The sequence below is a fragment of the Octopus bimaculoides genome, chromosome 6 (genome assembly GCF_046866305.1).
Source record: "Octopus bimaculoides isolate indiv1 chromosome 6, ASM4686630v1, whole genome shotgun sequence".
In the NCBI taxonomy this organism is placed as follows: domain Eukaryota; kingdom Metazoa; phylum Mollusca; class Cephalopoda; order Octopoda; family Octopodidae; genus Octopus; species Octopus bimaculoides.
In genome coordinates, this window is record NC_142933.1 from 55,647,692 (window position 1) to 55,653,691 (window position 6,000).

At 36.0% G+C, this 6,000-nt stretch overlaps 1 protein-coding gene across 50 annotated transcripts in view; it reads right to left on the reverse strand.

The window, feature by feature from the left end:
* Positions 1 to 6,000, reverse strand: part of LOC106878372 (rho GTPase-activating protein 190) — a 342,913-nt gene that overhangs the window by 318,268 nt on the left and 18,645 nt on the right. For all 50 annotated transcript variants that reach the window (XM_089353931.1, XM_089353908.1, XM_089353914.1 and 47 more), the window contains exon 2: positions 7 to 51. The gene's annotated coding sequence lies outside the window, so the exon portion shown is untranslated. The remainder of the gene's footprint in view (positions 1 to 6; positions 52 to 6,000) is intronic.

Sequence of the window (6,000 nt, forward strand, 5' to 3'; positions counted from 1 at the left end):
ACTTACTGATGTCCTGGTAAAGTAGTCTTGCTAGATAGTATAATCACCACTCTGAAAGTAAAAGAAAGGCAGATACACTAAGTACTCATTATTAGCAGAATTACAAAACATTGAAATATACTAAAATAAGCAAAAAATAATAAAACAATAAAAAATATGAATTTTTATTCATTTGAATTTTGCATATATTTTCATTGTGCTGCATATCACATCCATCACTCCACTCCCTCAAGCTACTTTTCTCAGCAGATACATAGAAACATTTACATGTAAGTATTGCTGCGATTAATAAGTTTGTTTCACAATTGCTAGGACTGATCCTACTGTATGGCACCTTGAGCAATTATCTTCTGTCATACTTTCAGATGGAATATCCCTATTCATGGGTGATAATTTATCTAGTTTGGTACTTCAATGTCACTGATTGATTCAATCAAAACATCCTTTATGAAATGAGTTTCGAAAGAATTATTCTCTAAACCTTTAATCTCTTTTTTTATCCCTGTTATGGACCTCACTAAATCTCTCTTTATTCAGCTTCTATTAACCATCAAGTATAATATTCTATATCATTCATTCTTGTACAGATAATCAAACCTTCACAGGTAAACTTTGCCATTAACTTTGTGCAAATACTGTGTTTATTGCTTCAAGCAATATATTTTAATTGTTTTTCACTGATGGTACTCCAAAGTCATATATCTAACCCCATAGCACGCTTAGTTAATTTCCTTTCATAACAACAAAATCTATTATGAGAGAGTTTTGTAAATCTAACAACTTCCAACAATGGCATTGTTGATAACACCCTAAGTAAGATACTACAGCTCTTGCTCAATTTAGAGTATATTCTTATTTCATAAGCCATGAATGTGGAGGTTGTGTGAAAACTAGAAAGAAATGAAACTAGTATAGTGTGCACAGATGGTAAAGTACAAATGAACTGAAAGAAAAACTTGGATATAAGTGGAATCAGCTGCACTGTGCAGGAGAGAAAATTTCACTGGTACAGGCATGTAAATGCATATAGAAGATAACCATTACATGCTCTCCCACAGGCCACTTCTTACTGATACCCAGTGCTCTTTAGTCAAAAACATGGCAACTCTAGTACTGATGCCACAATAAAATGTACTCAGTACACATTGTACAGTGGTTGGTGTTAGAAAGGGTATCCAGCCATAGAAAACCAAACTGAAAGTAGAATGAGTGGGACTTGGTTCTCCAATTCATCTACCTAGGAGGGTATTAATTTCATATACTGACACACTTTCCAACTCATGCCAGCAGAGAAAGCAGATGCAATGTAATGATGATGACAATTAGAACATGTAGTAATGTACACTCACAACCACATAAAATAGCAAATTGGTGTTAAAAAAAGAAGGTTATAAAAATCACTGTAGTAAATCAAGTTTAGAGAAATTAAGAGATAATCATAAGACAATATATAATGTTTTTAAAGCAACTTGACAAAATTATTATTTACTATTTTTCTATGGCACTGAACAACTATTTTTCTATGAATACTGAGGTGAAGTATTTTATACAAATGAATGTCTTAAAAACTAATATCTTAAAAATGGCAAAATTTTCCCAATATATATATATATATATATATATATATATAAAAATATGAGTGTGTGTACGAAATAGAAATTGGACAGTTTAATACCTCATTGTAATCAGTGGTTTCATTTCGATATAGAAATCCTCTGACTAGCAAAAATTGAAAAACGGATGTTGCATTTATAAATGGTTGATTTGGTTAACAGATGTTTGACGTATAGGGTATACAATAGATATAGTTTTAAAGGTGGTTTGTTTCTAATTATAACAGTTTAATTATATTTGTTAATGTATCTATGAGTGCTGATCAATCAGTATCCAGACTTTTGCCATAGTAATGAAGCTAAAGCACACAGAGTGAAACTACTTGACAAAGATTGGCTTTGAACACTGCTGTGCATGTACACTAAGTTTTAATGTCCTAGCTCACTTCTGCTGCTTACAGCAGTGCTTGGAAGGAAGATATGTAGAGAAAGCTGTCATGGCAATACCTGCTCAAAGGCCTATGCAAAGTTGCAGAAAGTGTATGGAGAGGAGTGTATGAGCCAAACACAAGTGTCTGAGGGGTTCAGACGTTTCCATGATGGCCAAAAAAATGTTGATATAGATGAACATTCTGGGAGACCCGCAACCAGCAGAAATGAGGAAAACATCACAGATGTGCATGCAGCTGTGAGGAGAAACTGTCGAATCACTATCCGTGAGTTATCAGAGGATGTGCAGATTAGTTATGGTTCAGTTCAGTTTATTATCACTGAAGATTTGGATATAAGAGGATATCTACCAAGTTTGTGTCAAAACTGCTTTCAGGTGACCAAAAAGATACTTGGGTTTCAGTGGCACAAGATCTTGATCCTGTTGAGAACAATGGAAACTTTTTGAAAACTTTGTGTAAGTCTCTGAGCAGGTATCACCAAGCTTTTGGCAAAATTTGATGCAGATTCTCTGCTCAACTTTCTGTCATGGTGACAATCACATGCTATACATGTTACTTCCGAGCACTGCTGTGAACAGTGGAAGTGAGCTACAATGTTAAAACTTAGTGGGCATGCACAGCAGAGCTCAAGGTCAATCTGTGCCAAGCAGCTTCACTCCATGTGCTTTAGCTTCGTTACTATAACAGCAGTCCGGATACTTATTGATTAGACTATGTACTGTATGTATAGCTGTGTGTGCATAAATGAGTATGTTAATTTGGACAACAAAGGTTTTTGATTATAAAACATAAGATTAAATGAATATGATTTGCATCTAAGGATAGTAATTTGGCTACAAATAAAAGAAAAAAAGAAATGAAAAACCAAGATGAATTTAAAGTTTAGTCTAAAATATTTTTCATATGAAAAATAAATGGAGTCTGTGAATAAGAGGATTAAATTTTATTGAGATCAACTCCTGATCATGTGATGAAGTGTATGAGCATTTTGAGGTCAAAGAATCTAAATGATTCCAAAAACTTTTTGTGGGATTAAAAATACACAGACATGCATATATTATACCCTTGAAAGACATAACCACATACATTTATTTTGTAGTACATTACATATGCCTATGAACACACACAAATACACTATATACATTACCAGATGAAATACAAACAACTAAATTAGAAACAATCCTCCAGCAAAATGTTTTTAAAAACCAGCAAAACTGCACACTACAAAATCACTGGTAAGTCAGAACACAACATTCATTTTAAACTGAGTTTTCTAATAATTGGATGAAATTCTGGTTATTCAGTGGCATGAAAATTCACAATTTTAATCAAACATTTACTCTCAAAATGTATTGAGTTTACTATTCCTTAGAGGTAGTAGTAATATATATATATATATATATATATATATATTTATTTATTTATGGGTTTCAGCCAAGTGGCTGCGGTCATGCTGGTGCACCACCGTGATTTTCACGTTCCTTGCATGGCTCTTCTCCCCCACCTGACATGGTCCAATCAAGAGTTTTGATGGCACATCTGGTGTATAAGAGAATTTGACATAGCTGCCCTAAACTGCGTCTCATTACGAGCCATCGGTTCGTCTGGTATCGTGGAGAGGAAAGTGTCAAGTAGCTGCTTCAGGATCCAGTCATAGTGCTGCAAGAGCTGCGTGAGGCAGCTTCTACCTGGACGGAAACCATGCTGGGTCTCATTCAGCAAGTCATTTTCTTCTAGGAACGCAATCAATCTCCTTCTGACAATTCGTTCCATGACTTTGCTAATATGTGAAGTCAGAGAGATGGGCCTGTAGTTCCCAGCCTCTGCTCTGCTTCCACCTTTATGGATAGGACATATGATGCCTTCCTTCAGCTTTTTGGGAAGTTTACCATTTGCAAGGAAACTCTGGAAGAGTATCCGGAGTAGTCCTGCTAGTTCTTGTTTACACGACTTTAAGAGGACAGCTGGGAAACCATCGGGGCCAGTTGACGAATTTGAGCTCATTTCATTTATGGCAGCTATGACATCTTCCTCTTCAATGTCGATGTAGGTAATGGATGCAGTCTTTTTCTGCTGAGTGCTATTGTCAAAGAAATCAGCTGGGTTCTTTATCTGCATGTGACTCAGAGGAGAAGTGAAGACACTCTTGAATTGTGTACTGAGCACTTCACTTATCCATGTGGGATCTGCAGTCAGTGAGCCATTAGGCAGGAATAGGGGTCCTATCTTATACTGTACAGTAGCAGTCTCCTTTGCAAATCTATAGAAAGCCTTGGGGCTTTCTATATATATATATATATATATATATATATATATATGTATATATATATATATATATATATATAAACATACATAGATATATATATATATATAAACATACATATATAGTATATATATGTATCTATGTTTATATATATATGTATATATATGTATCTATGTTTATATATATACGCCGACGAAGGGAAATAACCCTGAAATCCGGATACGTTCGTGCTGCTGGCCGTGGTGAGAGGGATAACTCCCTTGGCAAACAGGACACAGTCGTGTGTCGATAAGCCAGCTGGAGGAGATGTCCTCCTGGGGCTAAAAGCAACAGTAACATCCACCCCTAGGGGTCAGCCACACTTAGGTGGCAATATACTACACTTTATCGTGCAGTTACTGTTAATACTTCATTTAGAGAATTAACATTGCTTGTTTTCACCTTTTCAATATCAGTGAAGAATGCCACTGGAAAAGAAGATATAAGATTTGCCAGGTTTTTCTCTCTCACCAAGGTCATCGGCTGTCGAACGCCGACGAAGGGAAATAACCCTGAAATCCGGATACGTTCGTGCTGCTGGCCGTGGTGAGAGGGATAACTCCCTTGGCAAACAGGACACAGTCGTGTGTCGATAAGCCAGCTGGAGGAGATGTCCTCCTGGGGCTAAAAGCAACAGTAACATCCACCCCTAGGGGTCAGCCACACTTAGGTGGCAATATACTACACTTTATCGTGCAGTTACTGTTAATACTTCATTTAGAGAATTAACATTGCTTGTTTTCACCTTTTCAATATCAGTGAAGAATGCCACTGGAAAAGAAGATATAAGATTTGCCAGGTTTTTCTCTCTCACCAAGGTCATCGGCTGTCGAACGCCGACGAAGGGAAATAACCCTGAAATCCGGATACGTTCGTGCTGCTGGCCGTGGTGAGAGGGATAACTCCCTTGGCAAACAGGACACAGTCGTGTGTCGATAAGCCAGCTGGAGGAGATGTCCTCCTGGGGCTAAAAGCAACAGTAACATCCACCCCTAGGGGTCAGCCACACTTAGGTGGCAATATACTACACTTTATCGTGCAGTTACTGTTAATACTTCATTTAGAGAATTAACATTGCTTGTTTTCACCTTTTCAATATCAGTGAAGAATGCCACTGGAAAAGAAGATATAAGATTTGCCAGGTTTTTCTCTCTCACCAAGGTCATCGGCTGTCGAACGCCGACGAAGGGAAATAACCCTGAAATCCGGATACGTTCGTGCTGCTGGCCGTGGTGAGAGGGATAACTCCCTTGGCAAACAGGACACAGTCGTGTGTCGATAAGCCAGCTGGAGGAGATGTCCTCCTGGGGCTAAAAGCAACAGTAACATCCACCCCTAGGGGTCAGCCACACTTAGGTGGCAATATACTACACTTTATCGTGCAGTTACTGTTAATACTTCATTTAGAGAATTAACATACATATATATATATATATATATAAACATAGATACATATATATATATATAAACATAGATACATATATATATATATATATATAAACATAGATACATATATATATATATATATATAAACATAGATACATATATATATATATATAAACATAGATACATATATATACATATATATATAAACATAGATACATATATATATATATATATATATATATAAACATAGATACATATATATACATATATATATAAACATAGATACATATATATATATATAAACATA